This window comes from Amblyomma maculatum, chromosome 10 (assembly GCF_055883805.1).
Source record: "Amblyomma maculatum isolate TAMU_Amacu chromosome 10, ASM5588380v1, whole genome shotgun sequence".
In the NCBI taxonomy this organism is placed as follows: domain Eukaryota; kingdom Metazoa; phylum Arthropoda; class Arachnida; order Ixodida; family Ixodidae; genus Amblyomma; species Amblyomma maculatum.
In genome coordinates this window covers 2,390,001-2,417,992 of record NC_139353.1, presented here as the reverse complement: position 1 = coordinate 2,417,992, position 27,992 = coordinate 2,390,001, and the positions used below count along the sequence as shown (strand labels likewise).

The 27,992-nt window shown below is 47.2% G+C and overlaps 1 long non-coding RNA gene across 1 annotated transcript; it reads right to left on the bottom strand.

The window, feature by feature from the left end:
* Positions 1 to 18,859: 18,859 nt before the first annotated feature.
* Positions 18,860 to 25,364, bottom strand: LOC146175382 (uncharacterized). The gene is made up of 3 exons (XR_014701381.1): positions 25,139 to 25,364; positions 23,647 to 23,772; positions 18,860 to 19,041 (listed from the first exon to the last, which is right to left on the bottom strand). It is a non-coding gene; the product is annotated as an uncharacterized LOC146175382 (long non-coding RNA).
* Positions 25,365 to 27,992: the final 2,628 nt, after the last annotated feature.

Below are 27,992 nucleotides of genomic sequence, written 5' to 3'. Positions count from 1 at the left end.
GGTTGCACATAGAAGAGAAATCGAGCGATAATTGGAAACATCAGATTTGTTTCCAGACTTGAAGACAGGAAACACGCGTGCCATTTTCCACACGCGAGGAAAGGCAGCATTTTTTAAACAGTTATTAAATATGGCAGTCAGTACTGGTACAAAGATATAACTGAAGGCTTTTATTATGGCGGCTGAAATGCCATCGGGTCCAGGAGACAAAGATGGTCTCAGACGCTTAAGACTCTCAGTTATCAATTCCTCGTCAAAGAGAACGGAATTAGACAGCGCACCAGATGGGAGGCAAACGGAATCACAATGTGGATGTTTGTAAACGGAGGAAAAATGTTGGGCAAAACTGTCGGCAACATCCCGAATTTCCGACCCCTGAGAGTCAACTAAGCTGATACTCAAATCTGATTTAATGGAACGCTTGCGAACTTATCGTCGGAACTGACTAGGACGATTTGAGGCACTCCTCTCTAAAGACTCAAGATAGGAGTCGTATAGTCCCGCTTGTATAAGCGTTTGCAAAGAGAACGCAAGCGGCGAAACTCATCTGCCCAATTGTGAAACCCACAGCGTTTCGCTTTACGATGGACCCGTTCCTTGAGTTTTAACGCCGTTATTAGTTCCCTTGAAAACCAGGAAGGGAACTTCCTACGCATAGGAGTATGCAACGGTATGTACCGACGCATACCATCAAGAACTATTTCAGTGAAGCGACTGACTTGTCCGTCTGAATCATTAATGCCATTTAAAAGGGACCAGTCGACGAAAGAGAATTGAAAAGACCGACATAATCACCACGTGCATACGCGAAACGGGGCGAATTCCTCACCCGATCTGAATTAGTAGAAGGTGAGGATGAGACAGCAGTAGTAACTAGAAGCGGAGGGTGAAATTTGTCACAGCGAGTCAGCGGTATGTCTGAACTCTAGACTCGAACACTTTCAAAATTCGATAGACAGATGTCAAGAATATTACCACAGCAGTTTCCAATGAAATTGTGTTGCTGCAAAGAGTTAAAGGCTATAAAATCAAGTAGAGTGTTACACTTACTTAATATGTAATGATTGTTGTGAGAAGAAGTTAATGAGTTCCAGTTGATACCAGGAGTATTAAAATCGCCTAAAATAAGAAGTTTGTGCTTGCTATGACGGGTTATAACATGTTCGATTGAGAGCAGAACAACATCATCATAGGCTGGAGGAGGAAGATTCGGAGGAATGTAGAAAGCGTGAGGTCACCAAATGAACCGCCAGAAGCTGTGTCGTCCCTTGTGCCACCGCGCTTGAATTCCTTGCTAGATTTCGCAAAGGTAAACCGAGAAACGATTGTAGCAGAACAAGCAGCGGATGTAACGCTCAAAAATATAACCAACCAAGTAGGAGACGGCATATCAAAGAAGAACATATCTTTTCAGGCGCGATCCGGAGTTTGGTACCGCCAGTGTAGAGACTCCAAGGGAGTTCGGTTCGACCAGCTCATAGTGCCACAAAAGTACCGGGCAGGCATATCCTTAATTTTTGCCATGGGGGCGGATGGTCGGGCCACCTTGGTGTGAAGAAAATGAAGTAAGTTTGCTACAGGAATTCTACTGGCCCGGGTGCTTCAGGGATGTCGAAGAATTTGTCAAAAGTTGCGATACTTACCAGTGAGTCGGGAAACAGGGCGAAGTACTGAAGGCTCCCATGAAGCTATGTACCGGTGATTAGTGAACCCTTTCGTCGCCTCGTGGTAGGCGTAGTCAGTCCGCTCCCTGTGACTCAGTCTGGATGTCACCACATTTTGGCAATAATTCGCCCAGCAACCAAATTCCCAGAGGCAGTTCCGCTCAAGGAACTGAACTCAGTGAATATTGTGGACGGGTTGTTGTCGGTCTTTTCTCGGGTAGGCTTTCCAGCTGAGATACAGAGCGACCAGGGAAGCGTTTTTACAAGCGCACTAACCACTTTCTTTGGTCATCTGATGAGAAGAGAGGAGTCGCTGGAGAAAGATTTGACGTTGGGAAAGGTTGAGGGTCGGCGGAAAAGGGGTAGGCAGCGAACGCGGTGGTTAGATGGCATCCTCGAGGCACTGCAGATGAAGTTATGTGATGTTAGGAAGATAGTGAGAGACCGGAAAGCGTGGCGTGACATGGTCCATAGGGTCACGAAGAGTCGGACACGACTGAACGATTGAACTGAACTGAACCACTTTCTTGGAAAGGTGCGGCATCCATATTCATAGTTCAGTCAGGCACCCTCAAAGCAACAGCGTGGAAGCGTGGCACTCCGTTCTAAAACGGGTGCTAAGGGCCATGTGCTACAAGCATCGCAAAGACTGGAGGCCTGTCTGCCTGCAACTATGTTCGCGCTGCGGTCAGTGCCTCATGAGACCACAGGCTTCAGCCCAGCAGAATTGATCTATGGACGATCGCTGAGATCACCCCTCAAAATGGTCAGAGAGGCCTGGGAGGGTACCGGCGACGATGCAACCGTGGTAGACTATGTGCTGCCTGCTTGAAAGTCTGAGGTTATGCAGGGAGCTAGTAGAGAGTAACATGAGGTCCGCACAGGAGACGACAAAGCGGTACTACGACAGAAAGGCGCACCAACGTACGTTTACGGTGGGCGATAAGGTGTTGCTTCTGGTAGCTTCCAAGGCCAACAAGTTGGACGTTCAATGGGAGGGACAGGCTGAGGTAACCAGTAAGCTGTCTGACACTAACTACATGGTAAAGTTACCCGGCAAGAGAAAGGAAACTAGAATTTACCACTCGAACCGTTATGAAAATACCGAGAGCGTGAAGCTATAGCTCAGCTTGCACTTAACGTACCGGAGGAGGTCGATACGGAATTCGTTTTTCCGGTTTGTGACGCCGAATCTTTCATTCAGGGGCCTGCTAGATAAAATCAACGTAAACGATAGGTTAAACAAAGAACAGCAGGACCATCTTCAACAACTTTTTCTAGAGTATGAAGACCTTTTTGCGGATCGGCCCGGAAGGACAGATCTGTTACAGCACGACATTGAGCTAACTTCAAACGAACCCATTCGCTGTCGCGCCTACCGAGTCTCTCCAAAGCAGAAAGAGATACAGCATCAGAGATCCAACGCATGCTGGAGCTGGGAGTCATTGTACCCTCCGACAGTGAATATGCGTCACTGCTCGTATACTGCATGGTACAGGTGCCTGGCAAAGACTCAAGACCTTGCATCGATTACCGTAAATTGAATGCTGTGACTAAGGACCAACTCTACCCAATTTCAAATCTGGAGGAACGCGTAGAGACTGTCAGCAGGGCTGCCTATGTTTCGACATTTGATCTCACGCGAGGATACTGGCAGGTTCATTTGACGGAAAGAGCGAGCCGTTACACGGCGTTCATTTCGCCTCGCCCGTAGGCAGTTTTCGGCCTCTCGTGATGAGCTTCGGGTTGAAAAATGCCCCATTTTGTTTCTCTCGACTCATGGACCATGTCCTAAAAGGAACAGAAGGTTTCGTGCTACCTTACCTTGACGACATTGCGGTTTTTTCTAACAGCTGAGAAGAGCACTTGTGTCATTTGCGCGAAGTCCTGACCCGCCTGCGGAAAGCAAACTTGATTGTCAGAGCCGAAAAGTGCCAACTTGCAAAGGCCGAGGTCGAATACCTGGGTATCATGTCATTGGCGGAGGATCCCGGAGGCCCCTAGATGCAAAGGTTTATGCCATTCAGGACTACCCTCGGCCAGTTACCAAAACCGACGTCCGGGCATATCTGGGCTTGACGGGTTATTATCATGGCTACATTCCGAACTACTCAGAGATAGCTCTTACTGACAGAAAGACCGAACCTGTTCGGGTGGAATGAGGCTAAGGAGAGTTCATTCGTAGCGTTAAAGATGGCACTGATGAGCAAGCCAATTCTGAGGGCTCCAGTCTATGACCGTCCTTTCATCCTCCAATGCGATGCGAGCGACAGGGGTATGGGAGTAGTGCAGGGCGACATGCGGGGCGAAGAGCATCCTGTTCGTAAGCCGCAAACCGAGAGCAGGCTTACAGCACATCGGAGAAAGAGTGTGCGTGTCTGGCAACCCAAAGGCTGAGATACTACTTAGCCGGCTCCCAGTTCGTGATCGAGACCAATCACTGCCCCTTGACGTGGCTACGTAATATGTCCGCTAAAAACGAGAGGCTGGTGCGCTGGAGCCTAGCACTCCAAGAGTACAACTTCGAAGTCAGGTACCGCCGAGGGCGAGATAACGGTAACGCCGATGGCCTCAGTCGGGGTTTTCCCCAGTAACTGCGCAAAAGAGCTCAGGACACTTGGAAAACAAGTGTTTTTGTTGTTCAATTGCTTTCATCTTGCGCATTGCGAATATGTTAAGCTATGTGTTTCCCTGTCTTTGTGTAAACTGTGAGCGGTTTTCTCTTTTTCTTTTTTTTTTTTTTTTGGGGGGGGGGGGGGGGGGATTGAAAACCGATGAGCTAAAAAAAAATCAAGAAGAGCGCAATGTGAAAATACAAATTCAGCGTACAAACCAGGCTCGCCCTGCCACTTTCCGCCCATGTGCTTTCGTAGTGACGGCTGTAGGTAGCCGTTTTCAATTCTCTATTCTTTTGTTTTGTAATTGTGTGTGCAGCAATTTTGCTACGACTTAGCGCCTGGCATATCTCAGAGGCTGGCTGTGCGCTGCCTAGCTGCAGAGGGCTCTGTGCAGATTTTACCACTAACGCTCCACGTTAAGGGCCATGACAAGCTATGCAGAGTACCCTGGCTGACGACTTTGCCCCTTTGACTCGGAAAGTGACGCACATTCGTGGTGCCCCCATCGGCTGCAACCACTTCGTAGCGTCTCCTCGGCGGTGGTCGAGCTGTTATGTCCGGGCAATCGGCCATAAATCGTCCCGGAGGGTCCGCGCATTTGGAGAGCGCCGCTGGAGAGCCGGATGTGGTTTTTCGAGAATGCGACAGCGGGCCGAGGTGTGTTGACGGGGAACATCAGGACAAAAGAGCTCGGACACTTATCTTCCCGACATATAAAGGCGCGTCTTTACAAGTAAATTGAAGCCAAGCGCTTTTGTCGGCAACCGGAACGGGCGTCCTTTGATCTCCGACACCCCTCCTCTGAACAATGGACCACGGCGGCGGGGCGAACCAGGAGCCGCGGCACACCGTCGTGTTGTGACCCAGCAGCGGGAGATGGCTTCTGTTGACTCAAAGATGCTGCTTGTGTCAACACGAGATCATTAAGACATACTGGCTTAGACCAGGGTGTAGTTCTCTCAGGCTCCAGTTTAGATGGGTGCCCTATCGCCTGGCCGTCGCCGTTGCAGACAGACTACGTTTTGTGACTGTAAACTTGGGGACAATGGGCCGGGTCAGCGGGGCGAAATGGAGCTGCTGCACGCGCCGCTCGAAGGCCATTAAGACGTATTGGCTTGGATAAGGCTTTGTGCTGCTGAGGATGTGGGCACCATCGCCTGACCGGCGCCATTGAAGATGGCTGAAACCAGGTGGGACATCGCCGCTTCAGAGAGAACAACGGGGACGGCCTGGCTGTTGTGCAGTGGTATACAGCATCCCCTGTACAAGTGCGAGGAGGTGTGTGTATGTGTGTGCGTTTGTGCGTGAGGTGCTGGTGGAACAATTGGGCGGAGCCAAAGAAGCCATGGGTGGAGCCAAAAGCTGCGGGTTCCACAGTTGGACTGGAAAGTGATTTAAGCAGCCTACGAGGGCTGCTTCAGTGTACTCGCCTGTGCTCTCAGTTCATTAAGAGCTACCTCGGTCCCTTTCACGTGCTTGCACGTTTGTGTTTTCTAAATATGTAAAATAAATCTTCAGTTTGCTCTTCTCCTAACAACTCCTGCCGTCTTCTGCCTTCCTCAACGCCTTGCGGTGAAGTCCTATGGGCCCCTGTCTTCCAATCATATCAACGCCCTGCTTCGTTTATTTAGAACGCACTGTGCTTCCGCGGCGGGGGTAATGTTATGTGGTGTACCCTGCTGGCATTCAGCAAGTGAAGAAAGAAGTGTCTGGGTGTGTGGATGAAGACGACCCTCAGTGTTGAGTTGTGCAGCTAAGCGGTGCCCATCGATTTCAGAGTGGTGTTACCCATCAGTGCGTGATTTCTACTCGTAACATATATATATATATATATATATATATATATATATATATATATATATATATATATATATATATATATATATATATATATATATATATATATATACACGCTGTACATATGAGGACGTATATATATATATATACGCTGTACATATGAGGACGTATGTGCAACGCGCGCTCCTGTTCGCCGGTGATTTCTGCATCGACGAGTTTTGGCGTCGGCTATTGCGCTGTCATACAGCCATAGATGCAAGCTTCGTCGTTACATAACCGACGCACAAATGACGAAAGGAATAAAGACTTGCGTTAGTTGTACTGACGCAGCAAGTCGCGTATGCATATATGTACTTTCCGTTCGCATCATCATCATCATCATCATCATCAGCCTGACTATACCCACTGCAGGGCGAAGGCCTCTCCCATATTTCTCCACTTAACCCGGTTCTGTGCTAGCTGCATCCACTTGACCCCTGCGAACTTCTTAACCTCATCCGCCCACCTAACTTTCTGCCACCCCCTGCTACGCTTTCCTTCCCTTGGAATCCAGTTTGTTACCCTCAGCGACCATCGGTTATCCTCTCTTCGCCCTACATGTCCTGCCCATGCCCATTTCTTCTTTTTAATTTCCACTAGAATGTCGATAACTTGAGTTATTTCTCTGATCCACTCTGCACGCTTCCTATCTCTTAATGTTACCCCTACCATTTTTCGTTTAATAGTCCTCTGGGTTGTCCTCAACTTAAGTAGAATTCTCTTGGTTAGCCTCCACGTTTCAGCCCCATAGGTGAGTACAGGTAACATGCAACTGTTGTATACTTTCCTCTCGAGCGATACCGGTAAGCTGCTAGTCATAACATGCGAGTGCTTGTCAAATGCGCTCCATCCCAATCTTATTCTTCTTGTTATTTCCTTTTCATGGTCCGGATCTGCGGTTACTTCCAGTACTTCGCTACCTAATGTAAACTGCTGTTCCTTCCCGAGGCTGTTGAACATTACCTTAGTCTTCTGCATATTGATTTTCAAGCCTACCTTTCTACTTTTCCTGTCTAGGTCATCAATCATTATTTGCAATTCATCCTCCGAGTTGCTTAGCAAGGCAATGTCCTCAGCAAATCGCAGATTACTGAGGTATTCTCCGTCTACCCTTATCCCTAACTGCTCCCATTCCAAGTCTCTGAATACTTCCTCTAAGCAAGCTGTGAATAGTACTGGGGAGATAGTGTCTCCTTGCCTAACACCTTTGTTTATGGAAATTTTGTTACTTTTTTTATGCAGAACTATGGTTGCTGTGCAGCCACTATATATATATTCTAGCACTTTCACGTACGGCTCGTCTACCCCCTGATTTCGCAATGCCTGCATCACCGCCGATGTTTCAACTGAGTGAAATGCTTTTTCGTAATCAGCTATGTATAAGGGCTGGTTATATTCCGAGCATTTTTCTATCACCTGATTGATGGTATGGATATGAGCGATAGTAGAGTACCGTTTCCGAAAACCTGCTTGATCCTTTGCTTGATTGCAGTCTAAGGTTGTCCTGATTGTATTAGCGATTACCTTAGTAAATACCTTATACGTAACAGACAGTAGGCTGATTGGTCTGTAATTTTTAAGGTCCTTAAAGTCCCGTTCGCAAGCGTACATAAATGTATAGCAGGAGAAGGATGCAGTTGAACGCTATAGTATACTCTTGCTCAAGCTTGCCGACGAAATGGTTGTAACAGATGAGAGCTTTGCAGTCGTATAAATCCATCCATAGACGCATCAAGTGTATGGAAATATAGGAATGTTGACTCACGAGTTACGCAGAATAGTCGTGAATTTTAGTATAAGCTATGGAAGACTACGAAACACTGCGCAGGCACGCAGAAGACGGAGCAGCGACGCTTTCGTCTGCTACGGACACTACACCTACGCTGCCGAGCAGACGAAATGGCCGGACGCCAACGCTAGGCCTTCGCCTGTTCCATGGACACTGATCACGCCTGCGTCTCTGGGTTTTTATACATGGAGCGCCGCCGTCGTCTGCAGGGCGCAGCTACTGCTATCGATCACAATCGAACCTTATGCGCCTTGTTTATGACCGAGCCCAGCAGACGACGCATGCTCATTTGTCTGCACAGTGCACTTGCCGACATGTGTATACACGCAGACGCTCAGAATAAACGGAAGTACAGCAGACGACCTTATATGAGCACATATATTTATATAGCCACGTGTAAATGCGTATACACGCTCTTGGTTAGTAAGCTATAATATATGCGGTGTTTGAACGTCACGTTACTGCATGCGTGCTACAAAGGAGGCCGTATAATGGATGGCGCCGGGGTATTCCAACTACACGTAGTACTGCCGTCATCGCGCAGCAGACGGTCATTTGAGAATTTCGTCCACATCGATACAAAATCTCAGGATTCGATCCCACGACCTTGGGCTCAGCAGCTTCTACCCATGCCAATGAGTCACCGCGGTGAGTATAGGCAAATGCTTTTCGCGCACGACATACGCGAGTGTAGAAAGGGACGCGGAATAAAGAAAAAACATGCATTTTTTCCTCTGCTACGGACAGACTATATATAGCTAAGTGGTTGAAGAAGCATCCACGAATTCGCCTGCTGCTTTCGCTTATTACAGCCTACGCAAGCATGCGGACGAGACAGCCATTTAGCAGACTTACCACGTCTGCGTACGCAGCTATTTATAGATGCAGCGTCGTCTGCAAGGCACTTCTGACGTCACCTATTCCAATCGAACCGGCGTCCCGACATGGGTCGGGTGAGTTGTGAAAGTGGCCCGGGTCGCCGCGCTCAAGTCAGCGCGCAAGTTGGCTGGTAAACAGGACGGTGCGGTCATGAGCACGCCTGCTCGCGTGCATAGCTGTTATTGTTGCGGCAGGCTGCTACTTCCGCTCGCAGCGAAAATTGCGTCGCATAGAGCACGCAGTGAATGTTGCAGGCGACAGTACGCATAACCTCGTTCATGTGCATCATAGTGCAGTTTTTTTCCTACGTTAAGTTCATTCTTGTTGACCTCGTGAGAAAGTTAATGACAAAAAATAATTAAAGGCAAACTAGGTTTAGTTATTCAGAGCATACAAAAGGCTTTCACTACGAGGATATTAGTGGGAGGGGAGCGGCACGAATATAAAGATAGCTGCGTTAAAGACATGAGAAATATGCGGAAACAAACAAACAAAAACTGTTAGGAGTGGCGGCAAAGACAAGAAACAATGCTCGTTTCGTTTGTAAAAAGCCAGCGCCAAAACAAGCGACAAACAAAAAACGAGGACAGCAAAAGGCACTTACAGAATGGTCGAAACAAAGTATAGAGTTCGGAGTACAAAAAGGAAGGTACAAACAGAAAGCACGGCAAGTGACGAATGTTACTCAGCGCGGCCACATACATATTTTACGCTTTCGTGCTTTGCTTAAGACGTTAGAATATACTATCAATATGTTGCTGGCATGAATTTATAGATAAAAAATACGCTGTGGTTTTCGCCTATAACCACGCAGAAAATAAAAATAAAAGAACACAACTTTTGAATCTATGAGCGTGTATTACATCATGCTCATACATTGACAAGTTCGTTTTTGATATTGGAAACAGAAGAAAGGCAGAGAGAGTCGCTGATATTTCATACCCTGTTTTCGTGAGGCCCGGAGCAGCTCGTACAATTCTTCGCAAAGAACATCGCGCAAGGGACATCACCTGGGGAACTTTAGCGTGCAGTGACATCGCACAGCACACGGGCGTTTCTCCTCCGTCGAAACACCGTGTCTGGGATCGAGCCCGCGCCATGCGGCTACAAAGGAAAGCTATGCGCACAAACTTCGTAGTGGAAAAAAAAAAATTGTTTTAACGGGGGTCGCATTACATGTCTGAGGCAGTCGCTCCCTCAACTGCGGTAACCGAGATGGACAGCAGATGGCAGAAAGAGGCCGAATTTTGAGCACTTTATATGGGAACGATGTTGGTCAGACGAATTAGGTTGAAAGCAGCGTAAAGAACGTGGACCGAAAAGACAGCACACGCGCCGAGTCGGAACTTGTGTTGTCTTTCCTGTTACCGTTATCATTATTAATGCGTAAGCATTGAGTGACTGTTTGCGGTTTTGTGTCATCGCGAGCTGGTCCGCACGATTATGTTCTAACGAATGAGTTTATAAAAAGAATGGTTGCACCAGCATGTGCGAAATCGGAAGATACAGGTGGTGTAATTAGTTAATTAATGCCAATTAAGTCAATCAGGCATCGAAATAGCCGGGAGTGGTAATGTCGACGTCCAAAGAGGGGTCACGCGGTACTTGACTTCCGGTGACCTAGGCCTAACTTCCGGTGGCGGGAAATTTTGAAATGTTTGAACCTGAACGAGCGGGGAAGAGCATGATTTGCGTGCACAAATGGTGAGAATGGTTAGTTTGGTTTGGTTTGTGGGGTTTAACGTCCCAAAGCGACTCAGGCTATGAGAGACGCCGTAGTGGAGGACTCCAGAAATTTAGACCACCTGGGGTTCTTTAACGTGCACTGACATCGCACAGTACACGGGCGCGCCTTGCTTTTCGCCTCCATCGAAAAGCGGCCGCCGAGGCCGGGGTTCAATCCCGCGTCCTTGGGAACAGTAGTCGAGCGCCTTAACCACTGCGCCACCCCGGCGGGGCGGAATGGTTAAAGAGCGTGTAAAGAGAGGTAACGAACCAACTGCGGTCTGAAAAATTCCAAGAAAACTGCAAAATCTGCAAAAATGCGAAAGCCTGAGCGTTGCTGCTGCACACATCGTGCGTCGGGTACAACCAGCGTTGAACGCATTTACAGAAAAGGAAAGGCCTCATTCGCGGAATCCCGCTGACGAATCATCCCACATATAACCGCATATAACATCGAAAGGGAAAAGCAAGCCCTGCAGAATAAAGGGACAAGCAACCCTTACGCATCAGGACCAAAGAATGGAGTGATGACTACTGTAGTCTCAACTCCTTCAGGATCGCTAGTGAACTGCTCCTCGATGAAAACGTCCAACCCCACTAACGCAGAGAAGGCAGATATTGCATTAGCTGTAGCATCTAACCCCAACGCCGTTAAAATAAAACGAGAATTTGGAGCATTCGAATTATGTTTTGGAAAATGCTTCAGGTCAAACACCTTTAATAATTGCAAGTTTTTGTTCCTGACATACCAAAATACCCGATTTGATTCCTTTATATTCAGTGTTCAAAAATTCAAAGGAGTGTTCAGTGTTCAGGAGTGTTCAGGAAAATTCAGTGTTCAAAGGAGGAGGAGAAAAAAACTTTATTTCACTAAGAATTTGAGGCACATAGGCCTCCTGGGTCTCCCCACTCGCGACCTAAACGTTCATGTGATGTTGGTCCATGACGTATGCGGCCCGACTGACGACGATTGTCGGCAGCGTTCGTGTTTGCAGGCGAGGCCATGATTGACTGTTCTCTGGTAGTGAGTGATGGGTGGGGTGACGGATAGATGAGGCGAACGAGTGCTCCTTCGAGAAATCCCCCACGAGGTCAGCATGTGCCCGGTTTCTATACCCTCGGGCTAAGAAGTCGGCGGCCTCGTTGCCGGGATTTCCCAAATACGCAGGCACCCAGATGAGCTCAACCCGTCGGGGGAGGTGGGGGGTGGGCATGTGCAGCAGGTGTTGCGCCGGAGGATGAACCCGGCCGCTGGCAGTTTTAGAATCGCTAAGTACATAACTGGCATCTGTGTATGCCAGCTCAATAGCTATAGCTGTCTCCTCGGCTTCCTCGGGGATGGTGCCTGAAGGAAGCTCGAACGTTAGGGGGGAAATGTGGGGATTGTGGACAACCGCTGTGGCTCCGTTCTCATCGCAGGCGGCCAAACTGCATCGGGCTCATTCCCGTACCATTTGTGGAGCGCTGCCGTGCGCGCCTTCCTGCGAGCTTGGTGATGGTGGGAGTGCATGTTCCGTGGTAATGGTTTGGCATAGACTGAGGTGCAAATGTGGGTACGGAGTGTTCTTAGGGATGCATTGTTTGCGGGAATAGTGATGCCTACCTTACAGAGTATGTGTCGTCCGGTAGTTGTAGCGGCCAATCTGAGGTGTGCTTGTAAGTGGGCCTCTCGAAATTCATGTATTGTGTTATGGACTCCGAGTTCGAGTAGTCTCTCGTTGCTGGTGCTTCTCGGTAATTTAAGTGCTGCCTTTGTTGCTTGCCGAATTAAGGAGTCTATTTGCTGGACCTTACTGCATGATAGTTTGAGGTATGGAGGCATAAAGAATTCAGCTGAGAGTATATATCCGCCACTCGGAGCCCATGTGCGCGTCCTGTCACCCTTCTTATGAGCTGCGTGGTGTTTGCAACGGCCTTTCTGAGCCGCATAATTGTGTCTATCAGGGGGTTTACATGAGACCGACAAAGTCGGGTCGGGGAGGCCTGTCGGGCTAAAAACCGGCTATCGGGCTCATGTATACGCTAGGGGGTCGAGCTAAAGGACCGTCGGGTCGGGTCCCGCCAGCCCGACTGCAGGGGGTGGGTTGGCTCGACCCTACCCGATGGGCGAGGGGCATGTATACTCTGACGCGTCGGGCAGGCACCTCCTCTCTTGCCTCCTTGCTGGTCGGGGACGGGACCGTGAGCTGTTCGTCTGAGCATTCCTCCTTTTTCTCCTCTCCTGCCTGCGCCTGGTTCTCTTGCTCGACGCACGGTGTAGCAGCGATCTTTGCCCGATAGAAACGAGCTCATGTAAACCCGGACGGGTCGGGCTGGCTTAGCTCGACAACCGGCTCCCCCCTACCCGACCCGCTTGCGTCGGGCTCATGTATACAAGGCTTATGTTTTTTAATCCTGTTGCAGGTATAGTCCTAGAATGCGGATGGTATGAACCTGTGGTACCTGTCTTCCCTGAATTCGGATTTCTATGGGGCTTTGGTAGGTGCGTCCTTTAGGGGGTATGACTAGTAATTCTGAGTTTTCTGGCGAGCACTCTAGTCCGATTGTTGCGATGAGCTTAGTTATTGTATCTGCTGCCGTTTGCTTTGCTGGCTACACCCGCATCTCTGACAAGAGAAGACAAACAGCTAAAACATGTACATACAGATATTTTAAGTAACACAAATGACCCGAGAAAAAATTTGGAAAAGACTAGCAGCAAACCGAATGTTTGCTTCGACACTTCATAACTAAGTCTGACCGCTTTGACAGGTTCAAACGTGGAGTTCACTACTTTGATGTGCTCAAGCACCACCACTAGTTTGGAGTTGACATCAATGAAAAGCACATTTCAAATCTCTTTCTCGTGCATATCCGTTTTGAACCTGTGCTGAAAAATTCCAGGGTCAATAGTGCCTTTAGGAAGGATGGTATTTTCTTTTGCTTCATAGCCTTTTGTCAGTCATATTTTCACCTGAGCGCATAATTTAAACGCGTTGGTGATAGGCTTTCACACTCTTGAGAACCTGTCAAGTGAATGGCACTTTTGTGGCCTTTATGCTTCAAGTATGCTTTGGTCTGACGTATGCTTGAAACGCTTGTTACTAACAAAGAGGCGCGATGGTGAAGTACCTGCTTGTTTTCACAGCTCTGGACCCTTAGAACAACTCGATTTGTACTATGTTGTTGGAAACTTTCCTAATGACTCAAGATATCCGCCGTGACTGCTTTGCTCACTTCTCTCACCACTGACGGTTCAAAAGGCTTGGAGAAAGTACATTCTTGCACTGCCTTTGTTTCGACTAGAGCGGCCTCTAGAGTGTGTACACGGAACTCACAGCATGCCGCCGCCCCAGTGTGCTTCTCACTGTCACTTAATCAAATTCGAATCACATTTTTTTTGGAGAAAATACCATGATTCATAAATAACCCCCTGTGCAGCAAAAAATTTGCGTTCTGCTAAATTTGATGGCTGAACGTCGAGGCAGCTGGTTTGGAGCAGTTTTGGAGCAATATTGCGTTTTGGAGCAGGATGGAGCAGCAAAAGCATTTTGGGGCAGAATGAAGCAAATGTAGCAGCACTTCCACCCCTGATCTAGCTTCAATGTTTTCATTGACCAGTACAGAATACTGCAACGGAGACATAAATGCGCTTACTGAATGAAGTTCAGATGATGCGGCTACAACCGAATTATCCGGAAATTCGTATCAACGATGATTGTGCCTCGGGGGTTCCAACGAACTGACCGCGCGCCTATAGGTAAAGGCGCGTCCACTGACACTCTTGCGCGTTCTTGTCCGTTTTTGTCGTTCATTATCCACGTAAGTGGCAATAGATGAACCAATTATCACGGAACTGGTCGCGTCCAGATGCCCCGTGAAATTGCTGCCTGCGACCTTCAGAACGCGGGTACGGTTTTGTTGAGTTCCTAAGCACATGGACAAGCGAGCAGTCTCGTGCGTGCAGCTTATATACACACACATCACCTCCCCGTCCCTTGAGTGTCGTGCAAGTAAGTATCCACGCCCCAGGCGCGCAGAAGCAGCCTCAAAGACAATGGAGCGACGCTGTGCACCAGGGGATAACTATTCGCACTGTATCTTATACACATCGCCTATACTTGCTCGCTCATTATCTAAATGTTGAAAGAAAAAACACCGAGGCAAGGAACAAAGTAAGAAAAACTGTTGGCGACAGAGCTTTTATGTTCGCGACCGAGAGAACAGCCAGCCTCTCTTCAGCGCGCAGGTCTTGCACTGGGTCTGTTTTTATCCAAAAAAAAAAAAAAGAAGTGTGCTAGCCAGCAGAAAAGTGATAAAATCCGAGACGCTGGTAAATAAGTGCGCAGATGAGAAAATATCATAGGCATCCACCTCCCATCATTATTCGTGAAGCACCTCTGTCGCACCAGGTCGGCGCGCCCACACCAGATGAAAGGAGCCGAACTTCGCAAATCAAAAAAGAGGTACGACAGAAAAGAAAAAGTCATCAGGGCCCCAACCGCGCCCACGTTAACAGGGGTTCTCCCGCACACGAAAGCATGGAAATGGCGGAGGTCAGGTCGGTGACGAGCCGTGTGTCGCGAGCAAATCACGTGGCTGCGTCGTCATCGCGCCTCAGCCAATCCCGTCTCCTCGTTACCTCGACATTCCGACCGCTGTCGTGTCGCGGCCAACGACACCCGCGCAAACGGTGCGAGCAAAACGGCGTATAACCACTACGGCAAATAAGGGAGAGAGAGAGAATGGGAAACGTGCGGCAGCACAAACGTCAGTGAGAGAGGCGCTTTTTTTCTTCAGTTTGGCGGTTGTGTGGAGCGGCGGTGGCCGCAAACGAACAAGCATTTAAATATTTTTGCTTTGAGTTTGCAAGATGGCTCCTTCCACATTTTGTTGTAGATAAACTAATCGAGAGAACGGGAGCGGGGAAGAGGTTACTTTTGATGACTTGCTCTGTTTGACGTGGCATGTTTCATACATAGGAAAACAATATTCGCGATTTCGCAATATAAAAGTAACAGCACTCTAGATTGGCAAAATATAAGTGATCCTAATCGAAATATATTTCATTCCCCTTGTGTTGGTCCCATTACAATTTCCTTCCTTCATTCTTCTCCTGTGAGAGCTGTATATGAAGTATGTTTTGAAGAACGAGGCAGTCACACCTTGCTGAACTAAGCTCCACGTTTGGTGCTTACGTCGCAGTAAACTGCACACAATGTTTTTTTGCAGAGGAGAGCAGTATAGAAATGAAGTTATTCCTCGAGGGAGGATCGTCCGCAGAACGGAATGTAGGACGATGTACAGAGGAGAGTTTTTCTGCGTGGGTGGCGAGAGGACATGTGTTCACAGGGCCGTTTTTCGCCTCGCCTACCGAGGCGGCCACCAGCGAAAGTGGTCGCCTTGAATTTCCCGCCCGCTCCAAGGTTACGAGACGAAAAGCACGCAAGGCCGTTTGTTCGCCTAGTGTTTACCAAAAACAGCCGATGATTCAACGCTAACAGCAAATAGCTGCCTTTTTTTTTTTTTCATCAGCACTTAGGACACCGCATGTCACGCGCGTCGGAAGATATTGGAGGGGAATTTATCGACGGGGGAGCATGGTTTCTTCGGGCGCAATGTCCACACCCAATCAATAGAACAGCGCGCACAGCGGAGATATTAGCCGTGATACACCGCCACGATTACTCTTCGCCTCACCGCTCAATAGAAGATCACAGATACACATAATTCAGCAATGCAAACACGGGGGCCAGTTGGTTGATCAGTTGGTTGATCATACGCTACTTGATAGACAGAGACAAGTGAAAGACGACACACGAATGAAGCGCAAACTTACAACTGTTTATTTTTATCAACAAAACACGTACATATATACATATAGCATTCTCGTCAAATCACAAACACATCATTCATGCGTGTGATCACGCACGTTATCACTTCGACCACAACTCCGCATCTGCGCAGCCATCATATCTAGCTCCTCTTTTGTGAGAGCCACAGATGATGTACTAACATACGTATCTTTTTCGATCTGCCGACTCAATTCAGCAGAGAGTCAGCAGAAAAAGATACGTGTGTTAGTACATCATCTGTGGCTCTCGCAAAAGAGGAGCTAGATATGATAGCTGCGCAGATGCGTAGTTGTGGTCGAAGTGATAACGTGCGTGATCACACGCATGAATGATATGTTTGTGATTTGACGAGAATGCTATATGTATATATGTACGTGTTTTGTTGATAAAAATAAACAGTTGTAAGTTTGCGCTTCATTCGTGTGTCGTCTTTCCCTTGTCTCTGTCTATAAAGTAGCGCAGTATATTCCCCAACATAGTTCAGGCAACGGCATCGAGTATAATCTTCCTTGTCCCACTCTCCTACTCGCGAACTTCAAAGCGAGGATAAAAAAAAAAAAAAAATCTCAACCGGCTTTGCCCATGCGTGCGACTTCTGTAAAAACATCCTAACACGCGCTGCGTAAAGCAGCCGCCCTGGGCGGGTTAATTAAAGACCACCCCTCATGGAGAATGGGTTGCACAAGATCCGCTCTCGCCCAGCGCTCTCGAAGCGCCACAGATGAGACACGCTCGCGAAGCTGACCTTGAAACGCAAGGGGTGACCGAGCCAGATAACAGCCACGAACGAGAGCTCAGCTCCATTATATGCTCGACCAACTTCGAAATCTCTCTATACTTCGTAACGCCTTTCTGGAAGCTCATTGGAATCGGTCTTGTTTGAGAAGTATTTTCTCCGCCCATTGTCGGTAACCCAATATTAATTGCCTTCATGCTGCGGACAAATGCACGAGAAGCGAGCGACTGTTGTAGACATCAAAGCATGAGGCCTACTACAAAATAATACAAAAATACGCATTCACACTGCCCCCCAAACTAAAGTGGGAGGCTGCAATTGCACTGAAAGATAGCGACAAGTCTGTGAACGCACAATACTGGGGTATTTCTGGCAGATCTTATTATTTTTTTAGTTCCGCAACAAGCATAAACGACACTCGTATGCTCAAAAGGCGACGTGTTTGCTTTGAAGCGACGAGGGTGATGAAGAAACGATAAACACAACTTGAAACTTACCAACTGACCCATTAGTTTAATGAGCAGTTAATATCAGCGGCATATCGTCCCTCAGTGTGATGATATCAATCCCCCAGCATATCGCCGCCTGCGGTGTTACACAAGCAGCCAATGCGTACCTTCAACAACACTTGACTGACCCGCGCCCGCAACGCCCGCCTCGCATTTGGCACCTTCGGAGACAACCAGACAATTCGTAAGCGTAATTGCCCGAGAGTAGGAGGGTACGTGACAAACAGGGTATGCGCATGTGCTTGAGAAAGCGTGCCAAATCATTCCGCGTCGCCCTGTACACTAACTGCTTCGCGCAGTGATTACAGACAAACGCGCCAACAGATGTCGTCCAAAGTATAAGACAGCCTCACAACTGCCTGCACGCCTGCAGGCAAAGGCGCGCGGCTAGTCCCTTTCGCAAGACCCGTAGCGTGGCGCACCGTCTTCGGCTCTTCGTCCGACCAGTACAGTGCAGCGCTGACGAAGCTGTAGCTGACACCATACACGCTCTTTCGAAAAGCAGCAACACAAATAACGGCAAGCACGTTTTCGCTGATATGTTTCTCAAAGGATTTACTTGATTGGTGTGGTATCCGGAGGGAGCCCAGACGGCCATAGACGTCCGACGGTCGACCGACGGACGTCCGTTTTCGGACCTTCGGACATCCGACGGAAGTCCGGTTATGTTCGATATACGTACAGCGGACGTCCGTCGGACTATCGTTCGTGGATCCGGATCGCGTCCCACGGACGTCCGACGGGCAGCCGGAGGCGGACATTCGGACGTTTCCCGGAACATGCTTGCAGGGCCCGCTATTGGTGTAAAAACTTGCCAATAACATTCGTGCAAAGCTCAGCAAGCATGTGCCATGGAAATTTCAGTCACATACTAGTGCTCAATGCTTATGTCGTGAGAGTAAAGCAGACAATAGAATATGCAACAGGTTCAAGTTTCCTGTTGTCTGCTTTACTTTCACACACAAAGCACTGAACAGAAGTGTGCAATTAAAACTTCCATCAAAGAGGCACATATGCTAGCTGAGCTTTACACAAATGCACCATTCCTGAAAACATGCTAAGTGCATAGGCATACCAGCATGCGAGGTTGTAAAAAAAGCTTTTTTTTTGGCTTTATTGCAAAAACTGCATGCATAAATAGTCTACACTAAAAAAATATCGATGTTAAGGAATGGCATGGTAAAATGCAGGCCAACTGGAGTATTAAGAATCTACTTGAATAATTTTTTTTAATTATCCTTGGCCGTGACAGCTCTTCCCTTGGGGAGGTGGTGGAGGAAAAGGTATTTATTGAAACCTAATATTTCTGAATTAGCGAGGAGATGATCGAGTTCTCTGTGGGCGGCCTCCGCAGGCCGGGATTCCAGGAGCAGTTACTATCCTGTGCATTTGCTCGATCAGCTGTTGCTGGTCTTTCAGGCCTAAGATGGAAAGAGCAGGCTGGGCTCCTCCTGCAATAGAAGGGAAAATGAAATTCAAGTTATCTGTGCTGAACTTTGATTACACATCTCCAAGGGCAACTGCCAGTTTCTCTCAATTGCTTTTTCCAGATGGCACTGTACGCATGCATCTCCATTCAGAACTGTCACATACTATATAGAAAGGTCATATAACTGCAGCAAAACCCATGCAGAATAACAAAAGATACAAACGTAGTTTGACCAGAACCTGGCATTCAGTATTTTAATGTTTTTGTGTCGTCTCTTTGAACATGCCACTCTGACCAAACATGGCATATTATGCTTGCTGCTATGCGCCCTCAGCAATGCCCAAGACATGGAGTGCACATGCAGAGAAACTAAGCATAAAGGATGCTGTATATGAACATAAAGCACAGCCAGAGCATTGCAGTATTACACAGGTACGCATTGGCGGCAGAAACCTGCATTTTGAGCGGTTTAACATGCAGATTTCTAAAGTCATTGTTCCTGCTCTGAAAAGAAGTGATCAATAATAACATCATTTAAAATTGTTACCTTTTTGTTCTGTAAATTGCACATTTCGCTGGTTTCCATGTACCCTCTACCGAAGACATTCCTTGGGCGTGTCGGGGGTATATCGACATCAACATCTAGGCTACAAGCGTCTAGAAAGCGTCTCCTTAGAGTAGCTGCGACGAAGTAACTTATCTGATAACATGCAAGCTGCTGCAGCAGAATAAAGATAGACATTTGACATGTGGCTAAAGCCCAATGTGGAAGCATAGCCCGCCGCAGTGACTGCGCAGTGTTCATGCTTCTACAAGAGTTAAAAGTAAAGTTATTTGTTTACCCACAGCGCTATATGTGACATTACAATAGCAAGGCTTATAGTTACACAAAACACAAAAAGCTGACAACCACGAGCTCCTGATGTATCACCGGCAGCATGCAGCATGGATGTTAGTTACTGAAATATGGTTGCATAATTCTGGCAACCAGCTGTGCATGTATGTCATGGATTTCTCAACTACGCACAACAAATTACAAAAAAAATAATGGTATTTATAAATGCAGCCAGCTGTTCACAAGAAACACTGTAGTTTGTTTATGGGGAAGGTAGTGGGCGCCAAAGAAACTGCCCCTGTAAAGGCGCCTAATTTGCCCCTATGTAATATCGGGGACAAGTGTGTGGACTACACAAACTGCAATCAAAGCACATAACTTTCACATCGACCAGGAAACTCGGACCATACTTGTCGACGTGAAAGTTGAGCGTTAGTTCTTTCATGTGTGCAAGAGAAATAAGGTCACAATTCGTTTACATCGCGATTCTAGTCCAAAATCTCCAGACATATTGTCCAGAGACTTTCGCCCCCGCAGTATAAGCCACCACTTGGGTAAGAGATTAGTAAAAGAAGTGTATAAAAGACATTAGTGCTGTTGGACAGCCATAGCTATAAAAATGGTATTGACATTGGAGTACTGCCTGAAGGCGGGGCCTCGGGCATTACAAAAGCAAAAGTTAGTGTCCGCTGGTCCTCATTTGAACGAACAAAAAGAGGGGGGGAGGGGGGGGGGAAGAAATCTACCTCAACTACATGTTTTGAGTGACACCAAGCCGCAGTTAGTATTAAAGATATCACACAATTTTGTGGAAGATTTGGGAGCGCTTTGCTGCTTTCTTACAGGATTGGACAAAAGAGCTCACCATCTTCAGAAAGGCACGTTATATAGAAATGAAAATAGTGAATTTACTGCATCTGGCCACAACAACTTGCACACGGAGAGGAAGATGAACTGAAAATTTAATACATGAATGTACGTATTTACAACAGGTGAAACAATGACCATGATCTATGTCGAAGAGGAAAGAGATCAAAATCTAGCTCAGAACGAGTTCTCCAGGCCGCGGGGCCGTTTCATTAACTTCGGGACTCTGCCCACATTTCTCATCCCCAATGACAACGAACTCACACATGACTGGCTAACAAACATTTTGGCATGTCTTTCCACTTTCATAAGTTCTTCACCCTCTCCCTAATACAAGCAATGCAAAAGGAACAACAAATTCATTTTACAACAAACGGAATTTAGAGAATGGACCTCGAAATGATTGGCTCACTAGGTCACGTGCCAAACTCTCTCCCCTAGGAAAAAAAAAAAAAGAAAAACAAAATTAGAACCCATCAAAACGGTGTCCCAAGTGCGCAACCATTGCCCAAAGCTTGCATCCTTGGCGGCTCCTTTTACAGGGCAGTTATTGCAATTATGGGCGTCCGAGTCAGCACCACTGTGGACCACATCAGAAGAGCCAACCCACATCCTCCAGCTCCGCATCATACCGTCACTGTTACACACTTGCCCTTTTTCAACGCCGCCATCTCCCACCATTGTTGACATCCAGGGTTGGAATCCTCAACGAGACCCCACTCAGCGCGCCTGCACTGAATAATTGTCACTTTTATGGGCTCCCCAACAAGGAAGAGGGCCTTACACCCTTCAACCTGACAGTGTTTTTTCTTTGAACGATAAGCAGTTCTTCCAAAAGAGGTGCTCGTTTCAAAGCTGTGCTGCCTCCGGGTGGTGGGTCCAGTCAGCGTACTAAGGACCCATAGTATGCTTAGTACTAAGGACCCCTTAGTTGTATACTGTTCGTAAAGCTCCTTAAATAAAAATGAGCCCCCTACATGACACAGCAACGAGAACAAACTGCCTGTCCCCGCGTCTTCGAGTGCGACAGCAAAGTCCTCGGAAGAGGGGACTTCTTTCCCTCTCTGCCTACGTTTCCGTTAAGCACTGTAGCTGCTATAGCTGCCTCACTGTGCGCGTCTCTCCGCCTCCTGTCCGAGGGCAAGTGGGAGACGGCCGCAGCTGGGCATTGAACAGGTGACCCAAAAAGAGCAGACTAATAATGGTGCCTAGCATACCCACCGGTCCCTTACAGAAATCATTAAAGAAATGAAAGCAACACATCATATAACGCTACAATGTTTCTAAGTGCAAAGTCGACAACTCCAAGTCATATAAATATATGTACATCTCCGCACATTAACTAGACAGAAACAGTGCAGAGTAAACTAATAATTCAGTGTCTAACAACACTATTAAAAGGGGATAAAGGCCATGGGGGGCTACGATTATTAGTACCGTTTTACCTTTAAACTACAATAACATACTTGTTGCAAGCTTAACATCAAAGATTCACACCTGTCCCACCCACAGCAATGGAACACACATCTGACTCAAGTCTGCAAAGAAAGAGCAAGCTAGACTATTACAGACGCACCCTTGGTTATTTTTCTGGCATTTCTGAGGGTGAAGAATCTGACTTGCCAGTAGCATGTATATGAATAAGAATCCTATGACAGTAAATGCATCAGATTTTCTGGAGTGGCTTTTCTTTGCTGACCACATATGAGGTGAGCTATAATTTATCCAACTTGGCCTAGGTTTATTCTATGAATAACAAAGCTATAGCAGGTACACAGTCGTCCACTCAGGCAGAACATGCGAGTGCGTGGCATGCACTTTTTGAGATGCCACTGCATCCATCGCAGCTGCACACCGTAGCGAAGAGGCAGACAGCGTGAAGTACCAGCCTCTAGTCCCTCTACCACCACCGGGGTCCCAAACTAGGGACCCCTTGTTTTTGTCAGGACAGGCCCCCTCAGGGTCAGCTAGTGAGTAACCTCCTGTATTTGTATCTGATGGCAATGTTTTCCACCACCACCCACAATACGCAGCTGCACATCATAGCAGATGTGAAGCAACAGCTCCTGGTCCTTCTGTGCATAAGCCACTTTGCCTTGATGCATGCCTGCGCACCATAGTAAAGAGGCAGACGACATGACGCAGCAGCTCATGGTATCTTTACACATGAGCCCCCCCCATTGTACTTCGATACGCACCATAGCAAATATACAGACTACGCCACACAGCAGCTCCTGGTCCCTCTATGCATAAGCCATTTTGCCTCAATACGCACCTGTGTACCTCAGTGAAGAGGCAGAGGTGAAGCTGCAGCTCCTGGGCTCTCCATGCACAAGCCACTTAGCATCAATGCACGGCTGTGCACTGTAGTAAAGAGGCGAACGACGTTAAGCAGCAGTTCCTGGCCCCTCTACACATCAGCCATTTTGCCTCGATGCGCATCTGCACACCGTAACAAACAGCCAGATGTGACAAAGAAGCTCCTGGTTTCTCTACACATAAACCACTTTGCCTCAATGCACGTCTGCACACCGGAGCAAAGAGGCAGATGACGTGAAGCTGGAGCGGCTGGTCCCTCTACGCACAAGCCACTTAGCCTTGATGCATGGCTGTGACGGATGCATTGCTATTTTGCAAACTGCATGCCACACATTCCCATTCAAGCTAAGAGTGGACGACTGTGTAAACGTAAAATACTGGTTATTTACTTCAATGGACAATGACAAAAAGTAACATGGTGGACAATGTAAAAAGAATTTGCTGCATAAAGTTTGTTGAAACCAGTTCTACATCCTACATGTAAACAAGCTAAAACCTTAATGTCGAAGGGATGTCCTGTGTGTTTAAAATCATCACGCTCAAACAACTTCAACACTGACAATCATGATTCAATATTAATAATATAGATAATGATACAATACTCACTTTTAGCCATACCAAAGAAATGAGAATGCAAAGGGATGTTGCTGTTTTTCCCCCGTGGATGACAGTTTTCCATGTTCAAAGTGCTGCTTCCTGTTGGCCTACGAAATCGGCTACAGCAAATGGCACCTGAAAAATTTTTGGAAGCCTCATGCTAGTCTTCAACGAGAAAAGCATTGCCATACAGAAGCAGAACACAAATACTTTTACAACACACTAAAAGCACCAACTGCGGTGCTGTTTTTAGGATGACTAGGTAGAGGTTTTGCTGTAGCAAGCCAAATGTTAGCCTTCAATAAGGAAAGCATTCCCATACAGAAACAGAACACAAAAACTTTTACAACACATTAAAAGCATCAATTGCACAAATGCTTGTAAGATGACCAGGTACAGGTTTCTGCTATAGCCCACATCATGTGACCAGCGGTTATCAGAAGCCTTGTATGTGAGCATGATGCCCTAGATTCAATTTATGGCTATCACTGTATTAACAAGCATGGGTTTAAAGCTACTTTAATATGATAATCTAAGAACATGGTAAGAGCTTTCAGTGCGAGACATAAGCTCAGTATCATGCACTATAAGGTGCTGCATGGCTCTAGTGTAGCTTTGGCATTATCTCGCTGTCAATAATGCAGTGAAGTTCTGAGGAGCCTTTGAATATCTGTAAGGACAAAGCAACAACAATTTTGTTTTCATCTCACTTTTGCACAGCTCTCTTTTTCTTTTTTTTGAGCCCGCGGCTTGCATGGCCTCCCAGTATGCCTGTTTTGCATAAAAGAAGGCGTTGCAGGCACCAGAGCTCACAGCCCAACTGTATCGCGGCGGCGGTATGTCAAATTCGTGCCAGAACAGCGCAGAACAACGGGTCAAGAAAAAGACAAGTGCTGACTTTTTTTTTTCTCTCATCTCCTTGTCCGGTTGTTCTGCGCGGTTCGGTCCCACATGCATAACCAACATGCGCAAGGTGCTGTCCTGGTTTGTCAAAGCTGAAGGAGAGTACTAAACCTTTAGTTATTTAGTAGCTACAGCCGTTCCTTCTAGAAACTGTAGTTGCCGTAAAGCTCGAGAGAGAAAGATCAGCGGCTGCCCATTAAAAAAAAAAAAAAAAGAAAAAAAAAAAGAAAAGCTCGCGACGTTTTCACAAGTGTAGGCATGTCGCAGGAGTGCAAAAGTTTTCTCGTATAGTTTTTACAACTCAGCACGTTGCGCATGGTTAACAAATTAACTCCTTTAAAGCTTGGGCAGGCACTCCTTTATCAGAGACAGAGAAGTTGCGCGGCTTACTGGCGCAGCGTCCAGTAATGCCGAGAAAGATGGCCCTCACACTTGAGGCTGCACTTTAGTTAGCCGGCGCGGAGCCATCCTGTCAGTCTCGCCTAAAACACTCGACCGTTCGGCTGCTGTACAGAGCTGTTTCCTTACCCAAAAGCTCACCACTATCGGTGCATAGAAAAGTTCCACTAAAGAAACAAAAGTTCGGTGAAATACTTACTTTGGAATCGGCGGGTGAACAAAGTGTGCCAGCCGCACCAAGCCACAGCAAAAACAATGCTAGCAGTGCATTACAGCCGTAGGTATTTGTAACTGCGCAGAAAATGCAGAACACGGAAACGTGAAGCCATCTTCCATGACTAAACTTCAACTTGTCAGGTGGATTGGATTGGCTCATTTCAGATTTTTTTGAGGATAGGTTCGGTTTCGTTCTTTTTGAGCTTGCTGCTTGCTGCGTCTATTCAGCCACTGATTAAAATTTCACCGAAGCATCATGATAGAAAAATGTTTAATGGTCATGTAACTTTTAATCAAAAATTTTTTATGGAAGAATTCAACGATGAAACATGCGGAAAATAAAAAAAAACTGTTTAATGGAAACGCTTTCTATCGCATCGATTCGCTCTGGCATCATATAATGCAGACTTGACGGCATTACTTATTTATACGCATTTCAGACGAGCACGACGACTACAAACTATATCATAGCTGTGTAAAAGCAAATCCAGTGGCGGACGTACGGCGGCTGTCCGCTGGGCGAACGGATTCGACCATCCGCTTTCGTACGTACGCCGGAATTCCGGCGGACGTCCGAAATCGGCCGCCGAGTTGCGGCCGAGTTCGGTTGTCCGTCGGACGTCAGTGGCCGTCTGGGAGGGAACGAACAAGCGCAGATCGCAGCTCAGGGTAGACTGTACTTGTGCGGGATACAACAATTGCGTGTACCGTCAACAAGACATCAACTGACAGCCGCAAGCGAGCAAATATTTCGTGCAGTGTTCAAACCACTGTAAGTGTACTCTAGTTAAATTCCTTGTCACGAAGAAGAGGCGTAAACATCCGTGAACAAAAGGTCCTTAAATATGTGCCCAATTAAGCTACGCGCTTAATAAGCAATCGTGTGTATAGTGTGTCTTAATTAAATGACATCAATTAACGGTCGGCATAAATGAACGAATGTGCATGTACTACACTGTTCACAGACGCGTAAGCAAATGTCCACTGTGGTATAAATATGTGTTGATATTTGATAATTGACTGACCATAATTAACTCTGTCATGTGCCTCAGGCGTAGTCACCCTATATATATACCAGCAAGCTTTCTTACTCACCTCTCGGCCTAACAGCGGTATGAGACCGTTTATCACCTGCTCTCCGTATTCGCGTCCACTTCCTACTCTTGCTGATGATTATTCCAGTCTGTTTCCTTAGCCTTATATTTGTCATATTAAAGAGGTCCCCGAGTGAAACCGCAATAGCGCTGCTTGCAGCAACGGCAGGTACGCATACTTGGCGCAAAAAGGTAGAAACAGTACACACATTTTCCACGCGTAGCATGTTGCAAAAAAAAAAAAAAAAATTGGGAGCCCTGCAATCTCGACAGCGCGATTATTCTGTGGAATAACGCCTCACACTACCCACGAAACTGTCACACTGTGCTTTCGTGAGTACAAACCACGTGACAAACACTGCCTCTGCGTGGTGGTGGTCCCTCGCAGCCTCGACCAATGCTGCACCGTTTTAGACGAGGCAAGAGTGTGCTTACGTAAGTCAAGTATGGCACGACGGATGCTGTCCTTGGGGAAAGCCTCGAAGACAGCATTCGTATACAGTGCACGCCGCAGAGGTCTCTTAGACGCATACTGCACTCCAGTTTATTGCTGCATGCCGCGACCGCCGATGAAACTGGTAAGGCCCGTATAATACCAGCGGCGCATGAACCGAACGATGTCGTGCGCCCTGCTCAGTGCAGCGTATAGCGGATTCCAGTAAGCGATCCGGAGCGCTCTTCGAATACGCGAAGAAGCAAAACGTTTGAGAGTCTATGGACCGCACTCTCGCCGCACAACTCAGTATCTGAATTCAAATCGCCCATTGAAACAGCTCTCCGGTTTCCGTGGAGCAACTGCAGCTTCGGATCGCCAATTGGAATTCGCCATTTGATTACAAAAGCCGATGCTGTGGTGGCACTATATGCTTGAAAAGTTCATTTTATATTTTTGGAGGGGCGATGGGAGCAGGAATGCTTTCAGGAGAGGAGTTGTAGAAAAAAAAAAAAAAGAAAAAAAACTAGGTGCGTCTTATAACAGTTGTTACCGTGGAATTCAAAAATACCCTCAATGAAATTTCTATCCATAAAAAGTTTCTTGTAGTCACTAATTTGCCGCCAGCGTATTTACATTATTTTAAGAAGCGTTAAAGACTTTCTTCTGTAACTGCGGGGATTTATTGAGCGTAGTGCTACAAATATATATATGTATGCAGCCCCATAATGTCACAAACCTCGTAAACAACCATAGACGCACCAAGGTCCCCGGGACTATAGTACTGCGCAAGCTCGAGATAGCGGCCGAAACGCACGCGGTAAGCGAATCCTATCTTTCACGAGCAGTGCGCAAGTATATAAGAACGGGGAGATTGTATAAAAGTGGAAAAAGAGAGGAAGAAACGCATCGGTAGGCACGGCTGCGAAGCAGAACTCCTGTCGTAAGTGAATCATTCTGCGTGTTTGCACGCAGCTGAAGCTTTAGTCCCAATAATGTGAGACAATTGTATACACAGGACACGCGACATCCAGCGGTACGTTCTCCGTATGTCTTATACGCTGCATATGCGAGCGTGTTAGCAATTCCGACGATGCGTCCGCGACACGTTGCATGGAGCTGTTTGAGACCTGGCAGGCGCCACTGCAGAAGGTCCAAGAGGAGGAGGAGGAGGGGGGGGGGGGGGTGATAAGTTTTTGGTGGAGTGGAGGCAGTTTTTGTCAGAATCGTAACATATAACAAAACATAAATGTTAAAGGCGCCTGGGCGCAACCAGTATCAAGACCCTGTATGCACAACTATGCTTTTCG